Source organism: Dipodomys merriami, unplaced genomic scaffold, assembly GCF_024711535.1.
Source record: "Dipodomys merriami isolate MVZ:Mamm:240054 unplaced genomic scaffold, mDipMer1.0.p SCAF_41, whole genome shotgun sequence".
NCBI lineage: Eukaryota > Metazoa > Chordata > Mammalia > Rodentia > Heteromyidae > Dipodomys > Dipodomys merriami.
Genome location: NW_027205715.1, coordinates 6743873 through 6758151, shown reverse-complemented (window position 1 = coordinate 6758151; position 14279 = coordinate 6743873). Strand labels below are relative to the sequence as shown.

Below are 14279 nucleotides of genomic sequence, written 5' to 3'. Positions count from 1 at the left end.
TATTTGCTCATATTTTGAATTACTTCATTGAGAGAACATCATACATACACAGGCACACACAGTCACAGGCACACACAGTCACAGGCACACACACACACACACACACACACACAGAGTCATATCATGGTATCTATGAGATTATTTCCAGGATTCCTCTCTTGGATACAAATACCATTTTGCTGCTCAAGGCTCCTAGAAAACAGTCTTCATATTTTCATATGATCTATCTATCTGATCTTAGATACTTTAAATCTTCTCTAGACTATTTCTAATAATTAATACAGTATAAATGCTTTGTAAAGAATTGGTATATTCAATTGGTCAAATAATTATGACAACACAAATAGGTTGGAGTGTTTTTAAATTTTCATTTTATTTTATTTTTTTTTGGTCAGTAATGGGTTTTGAATTCAGGGTTTTATGATAGTTGTGTAGGCACTCTACCTCTTGAACCATACATAGCACCCTTTTATAACTCTAAATTTTCAATCTGAAGTTACTTGAATTCACAGATCGCGAGCCCCATCAGAACTGTGGAACTATTGGACCTTCATATACATGGGCTCTCATCTATGATTTTTGGTATGGCCAGGGTGACATTGAATAACTGTTTAGGGTATACTGTAGTATGGTTTTGTGTCTGTATATATTTGCATGTGTGTGTGTGTGAGGGAGAGAGAGACAGAGAGAGACACAGAGAGAGAGAGATAGAATGAATGTTTCTGGATGTACTATTGGGATGTCTGCCCATATAAATACATCACAAATATTCATATTCTAACCATATCTATATTTTAGTAAATAAATTAATAATGCAAAAGTATCTTTTGAGTTATCACTAGTTCATAGGAAGTGAAAAGTAATTTCAATCCACTTTTGAGTTTTTAAATCTAAATAAGATACTAATACCAAGTGTAAAAAAAGCACTTAAAAAAGAAGCACAGCTGTTCCTCTATATTTGATGTTAGTTTTAATACCTGGAGGATCCGTTCAGGCAGAAGAACTTACTGGACATCTCTAAAAATAGCCACCAAAATTTAGTGGAGGAGGCATGGCTCAAATGGTAGATTGCATTCCAGCCAGCAAACTGAGAAAGTACCATTAAATAAAAGAAAAAGAAGAGCAAGAGACAGAGAAAGAAAGAGAGGGAGGAGGAGGAAGTGAGGCATGGAGGAAGGAAGGAAGAAGGAAGGAAGGAAGGAAGGAAGGAAGGAAGGAAGGAAGGAAGGAAGGAAGGAAGAAAGGGAGGGAGGGAGGGAGGGAGGCAGGAAGGAAGGAAGGAAGGAAGGAAGGAAGGAAGGAAGGAAGGATGGGAGGGAGGAAGGAAGGGAAGGAAGGGAAGGAAGAAAAGAAGGGAGGATGGAGAGAGAGAAGGAAAGAAGGAAGGAAGAAGGAAGGAAGGAAGATGGAAGGAAGGAAGGAAGGAAGATGTGATATTTGCTTCTAAACAGGCAATTGACAATGAATATAAAAAGAAAGTTAAAATGATGTCATTCTCTAGAAAGTCAATGGTGTTTTCCCTTATGTTTTGTCTTTGGACAAGGGCCATACAAAAGTTTGCATCTAATGATCATTCTGGTTCCTAATTATTTCCATGGGAAATCTGGAGTGATTTCAAAGGTAGCTTCTGGTCATATACGAAATTCAGTCTTGAAACTCATTCTCTGGATAATTTAAACATCAAGCCAAGCCAAGATTCTACAGTTTTAGGCATACGTCAGTGCTCCTTACTTGACATGTTCACATTCAAACATGCACTAAATAGTCACAGCCACATTTTTTTCTTTCTGCCCCGAGAACAGCTGTAAAGATATTAATTGTGCTTCAGTTATAAATGAATTGCCAAAAGGGACAAGACGGATTGTGTATCTCATCAGCATGCCCTGTCTGATATAAATAATGAGACAGGAACTTGGTAAATTGGAAATTTGTGATAAAAACAAGATGTGATATTATGAAGTCGCACCATTTCTTTCTTCTGAATTTATTGATTTTTTTAGGCTCTCTGCAAAGTGACTAAATCAATGATTGGCTTTCACAAAAATGTTAGCTAAAAGGGCTGTATTACTGGGGTCAACTACAAATTAGCCCAACATGTAAGCACAAAGGTAGTACAAATGTTAAGAAGAAAAAAGCTGCAGATGTCATAAAGTATAATTGGAAAGACACAGCTGTTGGTTAAGAACATACAGTCCTTTTCTCGTTGTCTGTATTAGTTTTTGTACTGGTCTTGGGCCTAGATGCTGTCCCTGAGATTCTTTGGCTCCAGGCTGGTGGTCTACCAGAGAGCCACAGCTCCCTTTCTGGCTATTTTTAAAGTAGTATATTGGAGATGAGGATGTCAGTGCACAGGCTGGCTTTGAACCACCGTCCTCAGATTTCAGCCTCCTGATTAGTTAGGATTACATTTGTTAGCAACCAGTGTCCTGTAATATTCTTAAATATAGTTAAAAGAAAGAATGGAAAAGTAAGAACATAACTGAATCAAGCCAAGGATTGGAATTGGTTTGTTTAATCATTTCAGTTATTTTATTTTATTTTACTTTAAGCACTGATGCTAAGGATTGAACTCAGTGCCTGCACACTTTCCCTTAGCTTTTTAGCTCAAGGCTGATATTCTATCATTAAAATCACAATTTCACATCCAGCTTTTTTCTGCTAATTCACTGGAGAAAGAGCCTCTTAGATTTGTCATTCCAAGTGGACTTTGAACTGAGATCCTCAGATCTTGGCCTCCTGAACGGCTAGGAATACAAGTTCGAGTCACCAGCAACCTGACTTCACTTTAGTTCTTCAAATAAAGTTGGGGTTTGCTGTGGATGCTTCATAAATTTCCACTGCATTTTAAACCTACCAATTTTTACTTTCACCAATCATAAACACCTTAAATATCACTACAAATTAAATCTTATTGAAAAGACTTGGCACAAGAAATCATGATGTATTTCTCTTATATTTTTGGAAGTTTTTTTTACACAATGAGGTCAAGGTCTAAACACAAAATTTGTGTATGTATCTTGTACATATAACCTGGTGATATTTTGGTATAATATTTTTGTGCACTTCACTCTAAATTCAGCCCCACACAAGGTGAGGTGGAATTACCATTTGTGGAATCAAAAAACGCTTTGGAATCTTGAAGCATTTTTGATTTCAAGTGTTTGTATTAAACATATTCAACCTATATTTCACAGCACGGTGTCATGAATTGCAACTTTTCATAGCTACAAGGAAAAGAAAACCCTGTTATTTGCAAATGTGATGTCTCAATGGACTGGGCACTTTTTAAAATGATATTTAAAAGTCTTATCTCAAATGTAAGCATGCTTTAGGTATGTATTCTAAAAATTCCTTGTGCACATATACGCATGGCCTTATGCACTTTCCATTACAAAGTCAATATTCAGAAATCATAGGCTATTACTAAACCTGGGATTTGTCTCACGGTACTTCATCAGAAAGGCTACTCACACACTCTTGATCCACCTTCCACCAGTTCCTGCTCAAAGTTGGTTCTCTCTGTGCTCACATCACTCATTGAACAAATGCAGGTTTTAGGCTATGAATATGATTGTTAGTGTGACTTCTGTGTGTAAGCTTTGAGCTCCCCAAGGATCTAGGAAAACTCATATTTGCCTTTGATATTCCAAGACAAAAACCAGTTTCACAGCTCAAGAAATCAATGGACATTCGGATTGTAATGAGAAAGGATACAAACAAAAAGAAGTGAAAGAGAACAATGAAGAAAGAAAAGATAAATATCCCTGCTAACATTTCATACTACTTAAAGTTGTGATCCCTAATAGGACTGTCAGCATGTATCACATTCAAGGCTAAAAGCATTATTTGTCCATCATCTTCTTTCTTCCATCTTACTCTGTCTCCCATTTCTTTCTACCTTCCCAGGTATAAGAACTTTCAAAATGTTGGCAAGACCTTAGTCATACTTTTGTGAACCCATTGCTTTAGCCTTTCACATATTCTTTTGTTCTTGCCAAGAGTTGAATTAGGAAACAAAGAGTTTCCAGTACATTTTCCTCCAAGTCTCTCCAGGCATTCATATACCAAGGTCTCAGTACATTCTTCTAGCATGATTATTTCTATTCTTTGTTTTGCTTGTTCAGCATGATGACTTCAACTTCTTCATATACAACTGAACATATCTTTCCCTCTCTGGCATTTTTGATCTTACCTGGCTTCTTCAGTGTACAGAAATGAACAGGTAGGGTGCAATTCATTGGGATCTTAATAAGAAAGAGAACTTTGTGCACATATTTCTAGGCAAAGAGTATTTTTTTTGAGATTGCAGAGAAAAAGATCAGGTCAGGTCATCTATCCTAAGCTTGAAGATTTTAAGCTCGGAGGCATGGTATTCATCAATGACCTGAGATTAACTCATGGTTGACTCCACCAATGGTATCTGGCCCTTTTCCTCTTTTGGAAAGCAAGTGTTTGCTTTCTTGCTTGTCACTCTGAGACTTGGTGAATTTTGGCTGGGGATCTGAAGTATATAAGGTGTAGAAGTAATATATTGATGCTGTTCTGTGGTTTTGTTGCTGCTCTTGTTCTGCTGGCTGCTGTGCAGGAAGAAGCTAGGGTGCTCCGTTTTTCAGTGTTTTTGTTTTTGTTTTTGTTTATTTATTTTTTCCAAAATGACTCTTCACTGGCAAATCCTTTGCCAGAAATGGGTTATCTAAAGAGGTCACAGGTAAGGTTCTGCTTGTGTTCAGAAAAGCAATAATTTTTTTAAAAGTACAAAAACAGTAAAACAGCTGTCCAGACAGACAAAACAAAAGGCCTAACACAATTTGGCTGGGGATGGGGCTACTATGACTTGGGCATTTACAAATGGATCAGAAAACTGAGTCAGTGAAGTAAGCAAGATTTCTTGCTCATTGAGAGTGTCCAGGATACAGAATGTGACTCATTGCAACAATGAGATGTACAAGTCGTTATGTCGAAAATGAACTTTACAACTTTGGTGGGGGGGACAGGAAGGATTGGGAGAGGGGCGGGGGGAGGATGGGAAGGGATAGGAAGGGGAAACAAAGGAGGAGGCTACAATGCTTGATAAGAAATGTACTCATTATCTTGCCCATGTAATTGTAACCCCTCTGTACAGTATTTTCACAATAAAAAAAAAAAGAATATGACCTCTGCCTTTTAACTAAGCTAATTCCAGCAGAAGCGTCTGACATTCTGTTTGCAGAACCCGTGTGAAGAATGAAAACACGTATATTTATACACTGGAGTGTGTAACCTTCTTAGAAACAAATGTATGGAAGGTTTGAAGCTCTGCAATGAGATACTGGGTTAATGCCTTGTTACCGTAGACAGCAAACACAACTGGACAGCAAACTCTGAACATCCTTTTACTCTTAAGTCTAACTACGTGCCTGGCATACTGCAGGTGCCAGGCAAATCGTCATTCTGTACATGTGAGTGAATGAACTGAGTAAAATAAATGTTCAATGACTGATGTCCTTTCATAGTATAGAAGGCCCATGTAGGCCTAAGACAGGTATAATAGGACAAAGCCAGGATGGAGAGAAAGCTGCCACTGTTGGACATTTACCATGCTATTAGTTCTCAAGTATTTATAGGATTTCATTACTCAGGTAACAGTTTAGGAAAGGTTTAGTTCCCGAATGTGGTGGCCTATGGAATGAAAATACACTTTTCCCCCCTCTACTGCTGGGGAGAGTGGGGTGCGGGGGCGGGGGGAAGAAGAATGATTCTCATTCTGAAAGACTTTATTTATGCACATGGAACTGTAAACCAGGCAGCTTATTAGTTTTCACAACCAGGCTTCCGAAGGTGCTCATTATCTGTCTGCGAAGGCAGTGGCTAGGCCACACCATGCGAGCATTGTTCTGGAAGGATGCAAGGAGGAACTTCTCTCCTGTGAATAGTAAACACGGGTGAGATTTTTACAGTTACACATTTTTTTTCACATCATACTTTCCATTTCTCTCGCCCAGTGCACATTACAGATGTTTGCTGCGATGCCACATGCGTAGAATGGGAAGCCTCTGTGTGTACAACGGCACCTCCTGAAGTTTGCTTAATTGTGTCTGAAAGTTGCAGACTCCTATTAGAAACACGGGCGTGGGGGTTCCGTGAAGTGACACAACTGTTTAGGTCTCTGAAACTATAGCAAGCAGGTTTTATTTGCTCGGTTTCTATCCCAAATCATGGAGCCTGAGAAATGACAGGGTACATTTCCATGCCATCCCTCAGTGTGACTGCAGTTACGAATCTGTCCCCATTCCCATAATAAATTCAAATTGGAACATGTGGCATTTGGCAACCGTGCACCACTGTGGGCTGAGAACTCACACAGGAAGAGAACACCCAGTGAGCAGGAGTTAGGCCTGTGAAAGAAAATAGAGAGAGGGAAGTCATTGAGGATTCTACTGAATGGTGCATGTCTTAAAAGAAAGCAATACTACCTGAGGGCTAGTAGCTCAAGCTTGTAATTCTAGCTAATCAGGAAGCTGAGATCTGAGGATCAGGCGTTAAAGCCAGTCCCAGCAACAAAGTTTGTGAGACTCTTATGTGTAATAAATTACCAAAAAGCCAGAAGTGGAGCTGTGGCTGAAGTGGTAGAGTGCTACCCTGGAACAAAAGAAGCTCAGGGACAGCTCTCAAGCCCTAAATTCAAGCCCCAGGACCAGGATAAAGAAAAGAAAAGAAAAACAATGCTACCTCTGCTTTTATTCAGTTGGCTTTTCTTTGTATTGTTAATAAATAATAATATTATTATTATTTGGGTGGTTTTGAAGGCTGGATTCAAGTTTTCCTGTTTTCTAGGCAGGTGCTCTACCACGTGAGCCATACTTCATCATCTTCCATTGTTTTGCTGATACTAGGGTTGTTACTTAGAGCCTAGAGGCTGTCCTTTAGCTTATACCTAGGGGCTAGTGTTCTCTACTACTTGAGCCACACCTCCACTTCTAGCTTTGTGATGGTTATTTGGACCTAAACATTGCATGGATGTTTCTGTCAGGGCTGGCTTTTAACCTCAATCTTCAGATTTCAGCATCTTGAGTAAGTGAATTAGTTGTGTGTGCCTAGTTTTCAGTCCCCTATTTCATTGGCTATTTTCAAGGTGGCATCTTGCTTTATGCCAGGACTGACCTGAGCTGCAGTGTTCCTATTTACATTCCTCCTGTGCTGCTGGGGATGACAGGAGAGAGCCAGGGCGCTCCCCTGGTACCTGGCCTGACAGGCATGCACCACCATGTGCAACCATTGGTCAAGATGGAGACTTGTGACTTTGCTTGCCTAGGCTACATTTGATCTGTGATCTCCTGATCTCTATCACCAAAGTATCTAGAGTTGACAGGCTTAAGGCGCTGTGCCTGGTGCAGATGACTTTTATTAAGGAGAAGATTGATGGCAAAAGAGAAGAATCTATAATCTGGTTTCACACTGACTTCACTTTCCATGTTAACCCATTCTAATACCAATAGAAATATCTGGAATACAACAGGACGCTTGCCTTCTGGCTTGCAGTTGAATGATCAGACATTATTGGTTACTATTTGTTTCCCTCAGAGCTTAGCTGGTGTTTGTGGGTAAGTAGGGTATTTGTCATGACTATCTCTATCTATAGGGTTAAATTTTAAAATACCCTCTCTAATTTTTGCTGATCCACATTTAATCCTTCTCATCCTCCAAAGACCCCCTCTGGGGTCCCTTAGAGATGTAGATATTTGGCATGTGTCTTCTATAATTAAGCAGCAAAACTGAAAAAGTGCCGGTAGGATTTAGGCCATGTTTCCCACTGGGAAAATTTGCATGATGCCAGTCTGGAGAAGTGAATGTGGAAGATTATGGTATCACCCAGGAAGCTAGTAATCAACATGCTTTGACTGACCGCCTGCATTTATTTCTCAGCTTTTACCTGCATCCATAAAGAGAATGTATTCTGTTGTAACTGAAGGAGTAGGGGAAAAAAATCACACAAATGGAAACAAAACCCCTAGAAATAATACATGACTGTCCATTAAAGAAGTATCCCAGGACACAGTTACATAAAACTCAAAGGTAATCATTTGAACAAGACACATTTAAAACATCTAATTTCTAGTATGTGCTAATTTAAGCACAAACAAGTTATTTTGGTTCTATAATAGTATTGCTCTGCTATTCCACAATGACCAAGAAATGTTGTCATGGAGACATTTGTGCCACTTATTCTGTCTTGTCATATTTGTGGGAAATAATAAGGGGGTTAGAGCAGTTGGGTATTTTCCTTTCATTTCAATAATGAAAACAGTAACATCGTTTCTATGGCCAGTTCTGTCTGTGATCTTTGCACCATATGAATGATTAAGTAAGGGCTTTTTCAGATGACAATACTAGACACTCTGTGGATTTTACATGCTGAACTTGGAACAAGAGAGCTAGAAGTTCACATCAAAAGTTTGAAAATAATAGCAAGAGGCCAGAACCACATGCCCTTTTGACTATCTCTTATTGCAAAGGTTCGGCTTCTTTATTTTCCCGACTGCTATGGAAATGCTTATTCCTCTGAAAACATATTGCAAACAAGTACTTGCAAATGGGGTCTTATGTTCTTCTCATCTTAATAGTTTTTAGTTTTTCCAGTGTGCACATTTTCACGCTGCACCAAACCTTTGTTTTCCTGCTCAGGGTGTCAGCACCAGCATTTTTCTTTCTGAATAATGTGCAGAATTGGTGTGTGCTGACTTGCTCATAAAGAAAAAGTATAGCCTAGCTAACAGAACTGCACTACCCAAACGCCAATGTCTTATTTTCCCGAAGGCCTTTTATCTTAGTTTGTCAGCAAAGCAGAACCTCTAACCTGACAGAGTTACATCTTTGATGGTTAATTTTGCTTGTAGTCCTTGCTGTCATGATTGGAGGAAAATATGTGAGGCCTGCAGCTAATAGGAGGAAACTTTTAGATATGGGAAGAAGCAAAGGCCATTGCAAGCCTTCTGTTATTAATTAGAATCCAGGCAGCATATTGACAAATTTCGCTTAACTGAACCCAAATGCAGGAAAACAAAAGTGGGGGTGCTAGGCTTATTAGTAGCTGGATTTCACCTTGGAATTGCTGTGTTCATACTTGACTTGATACTAGCAGGCTGAATTGTGGGGACAGGGATCATTTTTTGTTGACAGCAGCTGGAAATGCGACAGCTATATTATTATAATTAGGATCAGCACCAAGTTGGATTATAATAGGGGCTTTCTTGGAGAAATGGCACAATGTCAAATATATAGTCACTAGCTAAATGAGTCTCTTGTATCCTCGACAAAAGGACAAAAGCAGTTCCAAATGAAAACACAAACAGAGAATCCTGGATGTTATATTTTCCGGGTATTACTCGGGGTCTTGTTTATCACACACCAACACTTGCCGCTTTGAAGTAACATTATCCTGCAACGTTGACACTTTTCAATTTGCCTCTCTCTCCCTAGCTTGCATTCTGCATGCATTTCCATGGAGAAACCTACTGCACTGGGCAGCTTGACTAGAAATGTTTTCTGTTGCCGAGATTAACCTCAAAGCATCCATTTTCCCCCTGATGGGGGGATCATTTGACAGATGCATTCACAAAGCCTGGCATGCATGTGTCCCCAGTGCACAGGTACAACCACAGACATGGCATCGCTGCTAGGAGAAAGATTGTACCTGATGGTACCAGATGTATAAAGTTGAAGGATGTGGATTTTGGGGAAGCCAGGCATCAGGACACTCTATCCTAGGAGAGTCTGTGGTGTTTGTTTGTCTTAGCCCCAGTGGCAGTCCCTAGCCCAGTAATCTATCTTTATAGTCACATGGGATTTGCTCAGGCTGGGAGAATGAAATTCATTCAAGTAGCCTTGTACTTACTACATTAAAACACGGTTTATGTTTGAACCCAGAGCCGTTTCCTCCCACTGTAGAAAATGGTAGGAAATACACTGTATGGTAGGCTGTGAGATTGTGTACATAGGTGTTTTCCTTTGGAAATCTTTGCTGAGGAAAGATCTTTCTTAATAAGAACATGGGCATATCACTGTTTTATTGACATTTGTTCATACTTATGAGTTAATTGTGATGCTTTAATTCGTGTATTTATTTTGTAATGACGAAGTTAAACTAATTAAAATTTTATCACTTTATTAACGTGGATACATGTTAAATTCTGTGTTCTAATTATTTTGAGATTTAAGGCATTATGGTTAATTATATTCAACCTGCTATGCCACAAAACATAGGAATTTATTTTGCCTATCTAACCTTTATAAAGTTACATCTACAGTGTCTTTATTTCTGTCTTTTATGGAAATGTACTATTATTAAAGCCTTTAGCAAAAAAGTCACCTAATTATATAAATTAAAATACTTATCACCAATGAAAATTTAAAATAGTTTTTTATTCAGTCTCAACTGTGTGAATACATAACCTATTGTTATAAGAATGACAGAAGTTCTGAGAAATATCAAATGTCAAAACTTCTTTTCCTTCTATGTTGCATGGATCACCTTTAATTAGCTCAACAAAACCATGATGTACCAGTAACTTTCTTTGTCCGTACTAGTGAATCAAAGCTTAATAAAGTTAACCACAAATGTAAAAGTTAGTAAAATGTGGAGATGGATTATGAAACTAATGTTTCACCACCTGGAACTACAGAGTTCAAGACAGATTGACTCCATTTTTTTTCCTTTCAGTCCGCTCTACTCCCCACTTCTTTGATGATACTGGGGTTACAACTCAGGATTTTACACTTATTGAACTTGCTTGCTTGTCTGGCACACTGCCAGTTGAGCCACACTTTCAGTCCAGCTTTTTTGCTGGTTACTTTAGAGATCAAATATCTTAGGCTTTACTACGGTATTGGCTTGCACCATGATCCTCTGGATCTTATCCTCCTGAGTAGCTATGGTTCCAGGTATAAGCCAAAGGTGATCTGTTTCATTCACTCATCATCATCATCATCATCATCATCATCATCATCATCATCATCATCATCATCATCATCATCATCAGTGTTATTGTTATTCAATGGTTGTACAAAGAGGTAACAGTTTGATATTTCAGGTTCTGAGTGTGGTGCACCTTGACCCATGTCATCCCTTCCATCAATCCCTCCCATTTCCCCCTCCCATCCCTGCCCTGAAGTTCAGTTTTGACATAATTTACACTGAATGTAGTGACTGCGTTTGCTCATCCTCCCTCCCTCCTTTTGTGTCCCCCCCATCACTCTTCCCCATAAATACATTGCAGCTTCTAGGTATTCACTCTTGTAATTTCCTAAAGCCATATTGGATCCTCCCATGAAATACTGAGGTTTTCACAGTACAAATGAGCATCTTCGCTCGTAAGAGGACAGAACCATGGAGCATGCAGATGGCAGAACCCTGGGCCCGTGTGCCAGTGTCAGTGCTGGCAAGGTGGGGCTCTCAGGACAAGATCAGATCAAATTACAATAAGACAGAAATAGAATAATTATCACTATTCTTGAAATAATCAAAATCCAAGAACGCATTTCTCACCTTATAATTACCCTGAAACGGTTTTTCAGGACTCTTTAGACAAGATTAATTGCCTAAAAAAATGCTTCACTTTGCAAACAAATATGAAAGAGTCCCCTCTCCCCACACACACCAAGTAATCAAGAAAAGAACGGCTCCTAGGAGTAGAGATGAGCTAACTTTTGTTAAAGTTTGTTACCTACCACATTGAATGATCACTTTACATTGGGATTCCTGGAAGATTTCCAGTGGAATTGAAGTTTGTGGTCTTCTTTTAAAGTATTCTGTGTCTTTCTGTATCTTATCATTCTGGGACAGACCTGAGGTATGTATTTTTCAAGGTTAAGGTCCAATCCAAGGCAGGGTGGTACTCAAGATTCTCATGTGATCGTTTCTGTATTAGGAACCCACATCCATCACTGCCTTTATCACTCACATTCACTCTAATGTGTATACTGTAGATTTTAGCCTGAGACTAAGGTTAAGTGATTTGCCCAAGGAGTTAGAGATAAGTGCTTTAGAACACATTGAAATGATTCCACATTCAAAACCATTAACATGTTTCCCACTACTTTGTCAACACACACCTCTCCTACATATTTCTACTACAGCATGGTCCTTCAGGAAATAGTTGCACTTATTTGTTCTCCATAAATATATCCCTTCATTTAAGTCTCTGTCTAGAATGTAATGTTGGTACTGACAGAAGTTTATGACTGCTTATTGTTCATTTTCCAGGGATGGAGCAATGACTGAAAATGAATATCTACACTCATCACTATAACTTCCTTTTGTGGCTTTGACTTTATTTCTTGATGATAGTATTGTACTTAAGTTGGGGAGGTAGAATTTATTTCTGAAGAATCAGAGTAAACATACTAGACAAAAAACATAGCAGACTATACACCTCACACAGACTTTGGCCCAGTGGTGCACTCCTGTCTCTCCAGTCTGAAAGAACTCTGAAATACATGAGAATACGCTTTCTCTGAAACTATGTCTCTATGTTCCAACAGTATGGAGCCAAGGCTCAGGATTCAGGCACTCGAAGGATCCCATATTTCATTCTTAGTTGAAATTTCTAGCATTCGTTTGGATGACTCATTTTGTTCCCTATCTTTTAACAATATGTGGGCACGTTTCTCCTTATTGTTCTCTTTTTGAGAAGATTTTTAACCCAAATTCTTCTTGATGCTGTAAAACAATTAAGTAACTACAGATATCAGCGTTTTCATGCGCCAATATCACCAGTGAAAGGAATTGCTATGAAAGTGAGTATGAAGTCACACACACACACACACACACACACACACACACACATACACACACACTCAATTTATACACACTGTTTCAAGTGTGTGCAGTTTGTCACAAAGAGAGCATTCAGAACAATATTTTCCTCTTCTGTAGATTTTCTGTAAAGCCTTTAAGTCATCATTCTGAGTAGAAACTCTAATTTCATCAGATTGTTGAGTGCTCAACAAATATTGTCACTTTTCCTGAATAGTAACTGCAATTCAAAACGTTCTACAAAGATTTTGACTGGCAACATCTTCAGAAATCGTGATTGGCAAAAACCTGCTTCAAGTCTGTGTACATCGTTGCAGCAACGGGTACGCTGTTCAGATTCATTCTGTTCCTCCTGCAGTATTGACACACCTTCCTCCATGTGCTGGGGCATTGCCTGTGGACAGTTCAGTGATCAGGACTGAGGGTCACTGTCCTCACTTTGTAGTTGCCCTTGACTGAAGAGAGCTACCAGGCCCAAGAGCCATGGTCCATTCTCTAGGGTATTTCCTATCACACAGGTCTTCAGTGAAGAGCTGGGCCCATTAAATCATTGAGCAGCCTAGATTAAAAGCATAGCTGAGGTCCACTGTAACCATGTCAAAGACCAAGTTGTCCTGCCCAGTATCAGTTCCTTTTCTGTCTGCACAAAGAATGATCAGGATAGATATAGCGATAGAGATAAAGATATGCATAGATAGATAGATAGATAGATAGATAGATAGATAGATAGATAGATAGATATAAAGATATGCATAGATATATAGATATAGATATTTGCTACATATATATGCACATATGCATATATGAAATATGCATATGCAATATATGTATATATTTGCTATATATGTGTATATAAAATTATATTTGCTAAGAATTGTGAAACAAAATTTATCCTTAAGAATTAATTCTAAAATATGATTGGGAAACTTTATTTTTATTCATTCATTTATTTTTGTTGGTCATGGGGCTTGAACTCTGGGTCTAGGTGCTGTCCCTCACCTCTTCAGCTCAAGGCAAGCTCTCTACCACTTGAGCCACATTACCACTTCTGGTTTTCTGGGATTAATTGGAGATAGGGGTCTCAGGGACGTTCTTACCTCGGGTGGTTTTGAACTGTGATCCTCAGATCTAGCTATGATTACAGGCTTGAGCCACTGGCGTCTGGCTGGAAAAATTTATTTTGCTGTTAAGCAGATGCTCAACCAGTTTAGCCCCAATCCCAGCACCATAACAAATTAGTGATTTTTGGTATCTCCTGGTTTTCTTCATTAAATTTACCAGATAATTTACCCATGCATCCATCTATAATACAAGTAGTAAATGTATGTCTGACATATACTGGGAAGGAAGACAGATTTCATAGATTGCGGCTCTAGTTGTCACTCTAGACTTTCCCAAATTCTCCTCAGATTTGCAGTTTACAGAATGTGCCAAGGTAGCTACTTTGCCTTTACTTGTGCATGACTGATTTCTTGGAATTCCTTCTCTG

General features: G+C 38.9%; 1 protein-coding gene across 6 annotated transcripts in view; it reads left to right on the top strand.

Moving 5' to 3' along the window:
* The window catches only part of Cdh8 (cadherin 8), a 380097-nt gene that overhangs the window by 161481 nt on the left and 204337 nt on the right, over positions 1 to 14279 (top strand). The window lies entirely within an intron of this gene.